The sequence below is a fragment of the Ctenocephalides felis genome, unplaced genomic scaffold, assembly GCF_003426905.1.
Source record: "Ctenocephalides felis isolate EL2017-DRISC unplaced genomic scaffold, ASM342690v1 CF-g0.4_SCAFFOLD_01207, whole genome shotgun sequence".
NCBI classification, from domain to species: Eukaryota; Metazoa; Arthropoda; class Insecta; order Siphonaptera; family Pulicidae; genus Ctenocephalides; species Ctenocephalides felis.
This window is the reverse complement of record NW_020537361.1, coordinates 1-10,000: the sequence shown is the minus strand read 5'-3', so window position 1 is coordinate 10,000 and position 10,000 is coordinate 1. Positions and strand designations below refer to the sequence as shown.

The 10,000-nt window shown below is 37.8% G+C and overlaps 1 non-coding gene across 1 annotated transcript in view; it reads right to left on the bottom strand.

The window, feature by feature from the left end:
• Positions 1 to 6, bottom strand: part of LOC113369284 — a 1,924-nt gene extending 1,918 nt beyond the window's left edge. Inside the window, exon 1 of the ribosomal RNA XR_003366463.1 lies at positions 1 to 6. This exon is cut by the window's left edge and continues 1,918 nt beyond it. This is a non-coding gene — a ribosomal RNA (small subunit ribosomal RNA).
• Between the last annotated feature and the right edge of the window lie 9,994 nt (positions 7 to 10,000).

Here is a 10,000-nt window from a genome sequence, read left to right as displayed (position 1 = left end):
CAGGGTGCTATATATATAATAGCATAGTGCGTAAATGTCCCTCGGCGTCACCCGAGAGACCACACTTTGTATAGAAAAGTTCGATGAATATTTCTAAACAACGAATTTTCTTACATATATATATCTGAGCCGTACGATATTCCCTGAACATAACGAACAGTTTACATCGCGACTAGATATTTTATATATTCTGCGCTTAACACAGAGGCTAGACCTTTAACAACCGTCGAAACGGCGGTCCGTACATGAAATTTGCGGTCCGCAGACCCAGTTAATTTCAAACAGTCTCTTTACCCTTCGTTAGATTGAAAACGTCGGGGCGAATTCATAAGAATTCATCGTTATAACTCACTTTTATTCTCGCTCGGAGAGTATTGAGTTGATAGCATTTGTATATTTGATTTTCCGCATAAGAGTCTTTGCGTCAACGACACATGCCCGCGGATATGCTGTACAGTATGGTTGAACACTTATAAATAAGGTCCAGAACCCGGCCGTAAACCGACATCCGAACATATACGGCGTATATAATTCCAGACACGGTCTACGACATTATTTAAAGTAACGCCGCTATATAGTTGACAGACTAAAAGTATCGAATATAATGTATAAAATACACCGGGGAATAATATTCGAACCTGCCTGAACAACACAGCGTACTTTAGCCTAAGCTTGCTCGCATCGCACTCGACACGACCTATCCCCCTATATAAGGCGCGCGGCCACAGCGTAAGTATTAGACTGAGTCCCAAGCGACGTGCATTTGACCTGCGGCGAGGGCCTGCTCGCGCTTACGGTGTGAATCGTCAAGACAAAAGTCTGGGAAAATTTCGAACTGCGAACCCTTATGATAGAAAAATTTTTGTCGAAAATTTTGTTAGATGTTCAAACAGTTTTATATATATGGACAATATGAATTATAGTTAATTATTGAGTTTTTAGGTGTTTTTTGGTTTTTTTTAAACTTTTGTATAAAATTATGTATTTATTGATTTTTATAGATCTCAATGAATATAAAACGAATTTATATATAGTTATATTATTTTTTATAATTATTTGTTTAAATTTTCTAATTTTACAATAAATGTTCAAACCAGTTTTCCTCGATTTTCTCTTAAACCGTAAAAGATACGAAAAAACTTTGTTCGTACGAAAGATGCAGAATAAAATTATGAATAAAATGGTATATGAATGGTTAAGTGTGTTCATATAATTTTCTCGAGATTTTCCGATTTTCCTGAAATTTTACGACGGCAACTCGCCTGTAGGCTACACCGTGCAAAATTCGAAGTTGTGATGTATGGAAAAAGAACTAAGAATTTTGAGACCTTTCTAATGATGTATAATAGTTTATATGTTTTCTTTAGAGAAATATCGAATCGTGAGGAGTATTGCTCCAACCTAGCCGCACTTTGCATTTTGACAAGTTAACAACTACACAGATTGCCTTATACTGTCTAAACCGTAAAAGATACAAAAAAACTTTGTTCGTACGAAAGATGCAGAATAAAATTACGAATAAAATGGTATATAAATGGTTAGGTGTGTTCATATAATTTTCTCTAGATTTTCCGATTTTTCCAAATTTTCACGACGGCAACTCGCCTGTAGGCTACACCGTGCAAAATTCGAAGTTGTGATGTATGGAAAAAGAACTAAGAATTTTGAGACCTTTCTAATGATGTATAATAGTTTATATGTTTTCTTTAGAGAAATATCGAATCGTGAGGAGTATTGCTCCAACCTAGCCGCACTTTGCATTTTGACAAGTTAACAACTACACAGATTGCCTTATACTGTCTAAACCGTAAAAGATACAAAAAACTTTGTTCGTACGAAAGATGCAGAATAAAATTACGAATAAAATGGTATATAAATGGTTAGGTGTGTTCATATAATTTTCTCTAGATTTTCCGATTTTTCCAAATTTTCACGACGGCAACTCGCCTGTAGGCTACACCGTGCAAAATTCGAAGTTGTGATGTATGGAAAAAGAACTAAGAATTTTGAGACCTTTCTAATGATGTATAATAGTTTATATGTTTTCTTTAGAGAAATATCGAATCGTGAGGAGTATTGCTCCAACCTAGCCGCACTTTGCATTTTGACAAGTTAACAACTACACAGATTGCCTTATACTGTCTAAACCGTAAAAGATACAAAAAACTTTGTTCGTACGAAAGATGCAGAATAAAATTACGAATAAAATGGTATATAAATGGTTAGGTGTGTTCATATAATTTTCTCTAGATTTTCCGATTTTTCCAAATTTTCACGACGGCAACTCGCCTGTAGGCTACACCGTGCAAAATTCGAAGTTGTGATGTATGGAAAAAGAACTAAGAATTTTGAGACCTTTCTAATGATGTATAATAGTTTATATGTTTTCTTTAGAGAAATATCGAATCGTGAGGAGTATTGCTCCAACCTAGCCGCACTTTGCATTTTGACAAGTTAACATCTTCACATATTGCTCTATAACATCAAAACCGTAAAAGATACGAAAAAACTTTGTTCGTACGAAAGATGCAGAATAAAATTACGAATAAAATGATGTATAACTCGATATATGTCATAATATATTTTTCATGAGATTTTTCAATTTTTACTTTAAATTAAAAAATGTTTGAAATTTTTCGCTGACTTTAAATTCATTTGCGGGTTATGCTTTTTTTTACAATATTGTTTCAAATGATGTAAAAAGTTAAATTAGCGAGGTGCCTCAATATGCAAAAAATTGGCCCACTCTATTGATATTTCTTAGTAAAACCCGTATATTTAACCACAGTTTTCTAAGAAACCAATGAATAGGGTGGGCCGAATCATTATAGAAGTAAAATTAAGCGATATGGGCACCTTTTCATATGAAATATATGTGTTATTTAAATGAATTTTGACTTCAAAACCATATATCGCAAATAACTCTTTAGCCAGCGAAATTTTCAATAAAATACTGTTTTTAATAAGTTAATATATTAATTTAGGCATGTGAATAATTCAAATTGTGAGTTATATTTTGATTGATAGTTTGTACGGGGGTTTTTAAATCGGGTTTAGTTTGTTGTTATTTATTTCCATCAGAGTGCGCTAGTATTTTTTTATAATAATTCTCGAAGTTTCGAAAAGGATATATTAATGTGAAAAATTGGCATAAATCTTCATTCAGTTCTCCAGTTAGACGTGAAGTATCAATGGCGAATTCTTATTTAAATTCCGGCGCAAGTGCCAGTAATTTGAATCATATGCGCTCGCATGATCAAATTACATTTGGGGAAGCAAAAGAATTTACTGGAGTAAATCTTCCGACAAGTATGGAAATTATCAGGTATTATTTTTATTTGGCCGAAATATCAAAAAAACAAAATAAAATGTTTTCATATAAAACATTTACTCCAAATGTGGTAACGAAATTGATTCAGACGTGGGAAAAAATTGATATTCCAATTATGGAGAAACGAAGTATCGCTAGAAAATTGAACCGATTGATTGATAAATATAAAAGTACAAATAAAAGCAAGTCTACCCAAGCATCATTTCAGGAGTTTGTAGAATCCACGAAAGAATTATTTTATATTGGAAAATGCAAATGTGATTTGCGAAGATTACTGTGTTCCTGTGGACTGATCCCAGAACATTTACAAGCGTTTATGATGGATCAACATAATGAGAGGAAATCTACGATACCAGAATATATTATAGAAATTGAAGATGAAGTATCAGAATCTACAATAACTAGCAATATTACTCCAGGTGAGACATATACTCCAGATGTTGATTTTGATTCTAAAAGCAGTTCGGAAAGTTCACAAAATACCTCTCATATAAAACGTGGTCCATATAGTCGAAGATATAAGGCTCCAAGCTATGCCTTAATGTGCGACAGATTTGCAATTTCTGATAGAGTTGGTTCTGGCGTGGTGACGGCAATCCTGCGTGACCTGGGCATAACGGATGATTGGGGCAATCCTGTCATTATGGATAAAAATAAAAGCGTTCGTGAGAGGCAGAAAAATAGGCAAGCTCTACACAAACGATATGATTCTTCTGAATTAATAGCATTTTCATTCGACGGCCGAAAAAATGATTCTATTACCATGGAAAAAATCGATAAGAAGTTTCACCCACGAATGATTAAAGAAGCGCATTTAGTTATTTTAAAGGAACCGAATGGCCAATTGTTGGGTTACACAAAATTGGAAAATGAAGATTCGGAAAGTAAAGTAATCAAATTGAACGAGTTTTTCGCCGATAAAGGAATAGCTCTCGATTCTTTGATAGGCATATGTTGCGATGGTGAACCAGCAAATACAGGCGTGAAAAATGGTATTTTACGTCGATTTGAAATTCAGTTAAACAGGCCACTGCATTGGTTTGTGTGTCTTCTCCACTTTAACGAACTTCCACTTCGCCATTTATTTAACTATTTGGAAAAATCATTGACCACTGGACCACGAACAAAAACTGGAATATTAAGCAAACAAATTGAAACATGCGAAAATATACCGGTGAGTTATAACATATTTACTATTTTTTAATACCCTATGTTCAAATTCAATATAATTTATTTTTTCCTATATACTTCCAGCCGGTAAAAGACTTTGAAACAATCCCACTTGAAAATTTGGCTGATATAAGTCCTGCTGACTGACTCAAGTTATTTAATAAAAATAGCTAAAGCAGTTGCTTCTGGAGAAGTATCGACAGACTTAGCTAACATGAAACCAGGGCCAATAGCACATTCCCGTTGGCTCACGAAGGCTAGTAGGTTACTTCGGTTATATGTAACTACTAATAAGCCATCCAAAAATTTGAAAATTCTGGCAAACTACGTAATGAAAGTATATATTCCAATGTACTTTAACATTAAATATTACAACTCTGTGGTGTATGGTAGTATATTATTTTATAAATTTATTAGCTGGACGCAATATTTAGACTCGAATTTAAGACAAATTGTGAACAATGTTGCTAAAGAAAACGCATACTATGCTCACTCGAAAATATTTTATTAGCAATGTTGTTTGATAATAAAAAGGAAATACGAGATTCAGCTATAAGAAAAATCTTATATTACCGTAATAATGTGGAAGACCTGACGCAATTGAGAGATTACAAAACACCCGAAATAAATTTCGAATGCACCGACTATACTAATATGATAGATATGGATGATTATTCAAATATATCCGAACCAGCCTTTACGCTAAATATTCCTCATGAACATCTAGTACAATATCTACAAAGCAATGAGTGTCCATGGAGTGACCCTAAAATTCCGGTCCACATTCAGGGAACTGAGAGACATGTTCAATTACTGGCTAATGTATCAAAACGCGTATTAGAGCAAAATCGCGAAGGTGTTATGACAGCGACACTACTATCTCGTGAAAAGCATCCTCGACTGGAAAGCAAGCAAGATTTCAGATATTAATTTATTTAAATTGTATTAGCTAAATGTAAGAAATTTTATTTTAAAAAAAAATATTTTTCTAAAAAGAAATATTTGACCCTGTTTTCGTCGTAATGCATGATTCTAGGTTAGGCTTACTCGCAAATTCCCCTAGAAGTTTACTTGATGTAGTCTGATGTACCCGTAAGTTACTGATTTCAAAAAGCCGGAAAATGTTTTTAACCTGTTTCGATGCATGATTCTAGGTTAGGCTTACTCGCAAATGTCCCCTAAAGTTTACTTGATGTAGTCTGATGTACCCGTAAGTTACTGATTTCAAAAAGCCGGAAAATGTTTTTAACCTGTTTCGATGCATGATTCTAGGTTAGGCTTACTCGCAAATGTCCCCTAAAGTTTACTTGATGTAGTCTGATGTACCCGTAAGTTACTGATTTCAAAAAGCCGGAAAATGTTTTAACCTGTTTCGATGCATGATTCTAGGTTAGGCTTACTCGCAAATGTCCCCTAAAGTTTACTTGATGTAGTCTGATGTACCCGTAAGTTACTGATTTCAAAAAGCCGGAAATGTTTTTTACCTGTTTCGATGCATGATTCTAGGTTAGGCTTACTCGCAAATGTCCCTAGAAGTTTACTTGAGTAGTGTACCCGACCTGATTTCAAAAAGCCGGAAAATGTTTTAACCCGATGCAGAAAGGTTACTTACTCGCAAATGTCCCCTAAAGTTGATGTACCTGTAAGTTAACCGAAGTTCAAACAAAAAGCCGGAAATGGTTTTTAACCTGTTTTCGATGCATGATCTAGGTTAGGCTTACTCGCAAAGGTCCCCTAGAAGTTTACTTGATGTAGTCTGATGTACCCGTAAGTTACTGATTTCAAAAAGCCGGAAATGTTTTTAACCGTTTCGATGCATGATTCAGGTTAGGCTTACTCGCAAATGTCCCCTAGAGTTTACTTGATGTAGTCTGATGTACCCGTAAGTTACTGATTTCAAAAGCCGAAAAATGTTTTACCTGTTTCGATGCTGATTCTAGAGGCTACTCGCAAATGTCCCGAAAGTTTACTTGATGAGCTGAACCGAAGTTACGGCAAAAGCCGGAAATGTTTTTAACCTGTTTCGATGCATGATTCTAGGTTAGGCTTACTCGCAAAGGTCCCCTAGAAGTTTACTTGATGTAGTCTGATGTACCCGTAAGTTACTGATTTCAAAAAGCCGGAAAATGTTTTTAACCTGTTTCGATGCATGATTCTAGGTTAGGCTTACTCGCAAATGTCCCCTAGAAGTTACTGATGTAGTTTGAAATTATATATAAATACTGAATATTTTGTTAAAAAGGAAATAAATATACTGAATATTTATTATAAAAGAATCGAAATATTTATAGGTTGGAAGTTACTAATTATTTAGAGTATTACAAAAATTAAATAAAATAGCAACTTGCACGTATTTTGCACATTGACAACTTACACGTATTCTGCAAATTGACAACTTGCACGCATTCTGCAAATTGACAACTTGCACGTATTTTACACATTGACAACTTGCACGCATTTTGCATTATAGATAACTTATACGTACTTTGCTTATTAGCAACTTGTACGCATTTCCAAGAAATTTAGCAAAAAACATTCTCCCTATTTAGAATTTAATGAATTATATCATATATTTATATTAAAAAATTATGAAAAGTTTCTCTTAAAACATATATTTCGTAAACTTACAAAATTTTATAACTATTCTCTTGACATTATGGTTATTGAAAAATAATGAATATTTCTAGTATTGGAATTTGTCGATAAGTTTTGATTTACGTGCTGACTCACGCACGTTGTACAAAATAGCTAGGTAGATACCGAAGAAGTGTCACATGTACAGCATGTACAAGTTTTCGACTGTCAAGCCTACTGATTGTGGCATGCTGCAATGCGACGGCTTAAGGCTTATGCTCTAATAGCGTGGGGTGACGTCAAGCCAACATGACGAATCCCCAAGCCAAGGGCTGAGTCTCAACGGATCGCAGCGTGGTAACTGCTCTGCCGAGTACAACACCCCGCCAGGTACCTAAGTCGTTTACAAACGATTCCGAGTCTCTACATCGAACTAGTGACCCATGATCGACCGCTATAGGCAAGACAGATATAACGGACGGATATCGCCCCTGTCCAGCGCCTCATTCGGCTAAAAATGGCTCGTGCGATAAACGGCGTGTGCCGAATACCTAATAAATCACATTGTATTGAGCCTTTCGACTCACGAGACTCTTAGAGATATCGTTGCTTACTTTGTCTAGAAAGGATACGGCCTTAGAGGCGTTCAGGCATAATCCCACGGATGGTAGCTTCGCACCACCGGCCGCTCGACCGAGTGCGTGAACCAAATGTCCGAACCTGCGGTTCCTCTCGTACTGAGCAGGATTACTATCGCAACGACGATTCATCAGTAGGGTAAAACTAACCTGTCTCACGACGGTCTAAACCCAGCTCACGTTCCCTATTTGTGGGTGAACAATCCAACGCTTGGCGAATTCTGCTTCGCAATGATAGGAAGAGCCGACATCGAAAGATCAAAAGCAAACGTCGCTATGAACGCTTGGCTGCCACAAGCCAGTTATCCCTGTGGTAACTTTTCTGACACCTCTTGCTGAAAACTCTTCAAGCCAAAAGATCGATAGGCCATGCTTTCGCAGTCCCTGTGCACACTGAACAACGGGATCAAGCCAGCATTTGCCCTTTTGCTCTATAGCGAGGTTTCTGTCCTCGCTGAGCTGGCCTTAGGACACCTGCGTTATTATTTGCAGATGTACCCGCCCCAGTCAAACTCCCCGCTAGCAGTTTCCTCGAATCGGATCACGCTAGAGTATTGTTGGCGATCGGCGCAATGGCTCACACCACTCTTATGCGCTTGGCTCTAGAAAACCGTGACAGTCGGACGCAAGTTTTCGACGCACGCTTTCCGCCCAATCGAGTAAGTAAAGAAACGATGAAAGTAGTGGTATTTCACCGACGATATTACTATCTCCCACTTATGCTACACCTTTCATGTCTCCTTACAATGCCAGACTAGAGTCAAGCTCAACAGGGTCTTCTTTCCCCGCTAATTTTTCCAAGCCCGTTTCCTTGGCATGGTTTCGCTAGAAAGTAGATAGGGACATTCGCATAGGCAATGTATAGTAGATAGGACAGTGGGAATCTCGTTATCCATTCATGCGCGTCACTAGTTAGATGACGAGGCATTTGGCTATAAAACTGTCCCAAAGTGGGACACTTCCTGGTATGATATTGACCAGTCGCGATTAGACGCTTGATTTCCTCGTGACAAGAGTACCGTGTCAAGACATCGGCACCCTAACTGCCACGATTTAATCAAGCGTCTATAGTGACGCAGGATTAACAAGATTCACCTTTATCACCCTCCATCGAAATCACCACCGGATGTGGCAAGGAAAAAACCACCAGTACTGGAGTTCAGTAACAGCAATGCGGATCGCTACTGATCCAATTCAGCACTGATGTAGAGGATCCCTCGCAGGTTATTTTCCGCAACCTACTTCTTTAGGGAACAGCAAATTTAGTCAGTGTCCGATCGCACGGCATACCCCAGAGTTGGAATATGACATGCCATCGGAAACCGTCCACGGGGCACCGCGTGGAGGTATCTTCTGCCTTTGACAAACGGGATGTTGTTGTTTGTTTGCCTCACAAAAGCCAGAAGGGCTATAACACTACATAAAAGTGGACACACAGACAACACAATGGGCCTCCCGTGATTGTTTCCTCTGCGTTTAGTGTAAGAATAAAAATTTTAAAGAACCCCGTAGCTCCGACCACATACGGGTACGCTTTGGAAGTTCACCGCCCGGCAGTTAGAATTAAATATCGTTTTAGGTAAATCATATTCATTGTTATTTGCATGGTGACTATTGGTGTCTTTGCACTTAGCCGTCTAAAAACCTATGCTCATTTCTATTGATGTTCTTAATGCAACCAGTACTGATGTTAAGCCAGTGTAGGTGTTTGGGGGCGTTTGGAGAGAAGGGATCTAAGTTTGATAGGGTTTTGGGGGGTAGGGAACACACGGGATCCCACAACTATCGGGAGAACCCGACAGTGTGTTGCTCCGGTGATATTGAGTACCTCTGGGTAGAGGCACTCATATTTAAGGATTTTCTCCATATCGCTTTCCGAGAGAATTTCCCTGCTCAAGTCTGACTGTAACGTCGACGATATATGATTCCTCAGCACCCATAGGATGAGGTCGGGCTTTACCGTTTTCCATCAACTGTAAATGATGATTCATCATATAACGCCCGCAGGGTGTTTATCGATAAATTCACTTCGACATAGAGACACGATTTCGTTGTGTCTGTGAATTCTCTGCGGCTTACGAATGTACACTGGCCTAGTACAATGTCCAAGGGTCTCATGGCAGAATGGCATCGTCGGCATGTTATGTCGCTCATTGGTGTTGCGCGAGCAAGTGCTGCTCGACACCAATGTGATGTGCTTGCTGCGAAGTCGAAGAGCATCGATATAGCGAGTGTGTACCTTTGAGAAGGTTGGGGCTTCCAGAGCCAGGAGTTTCCAATAGTGTCC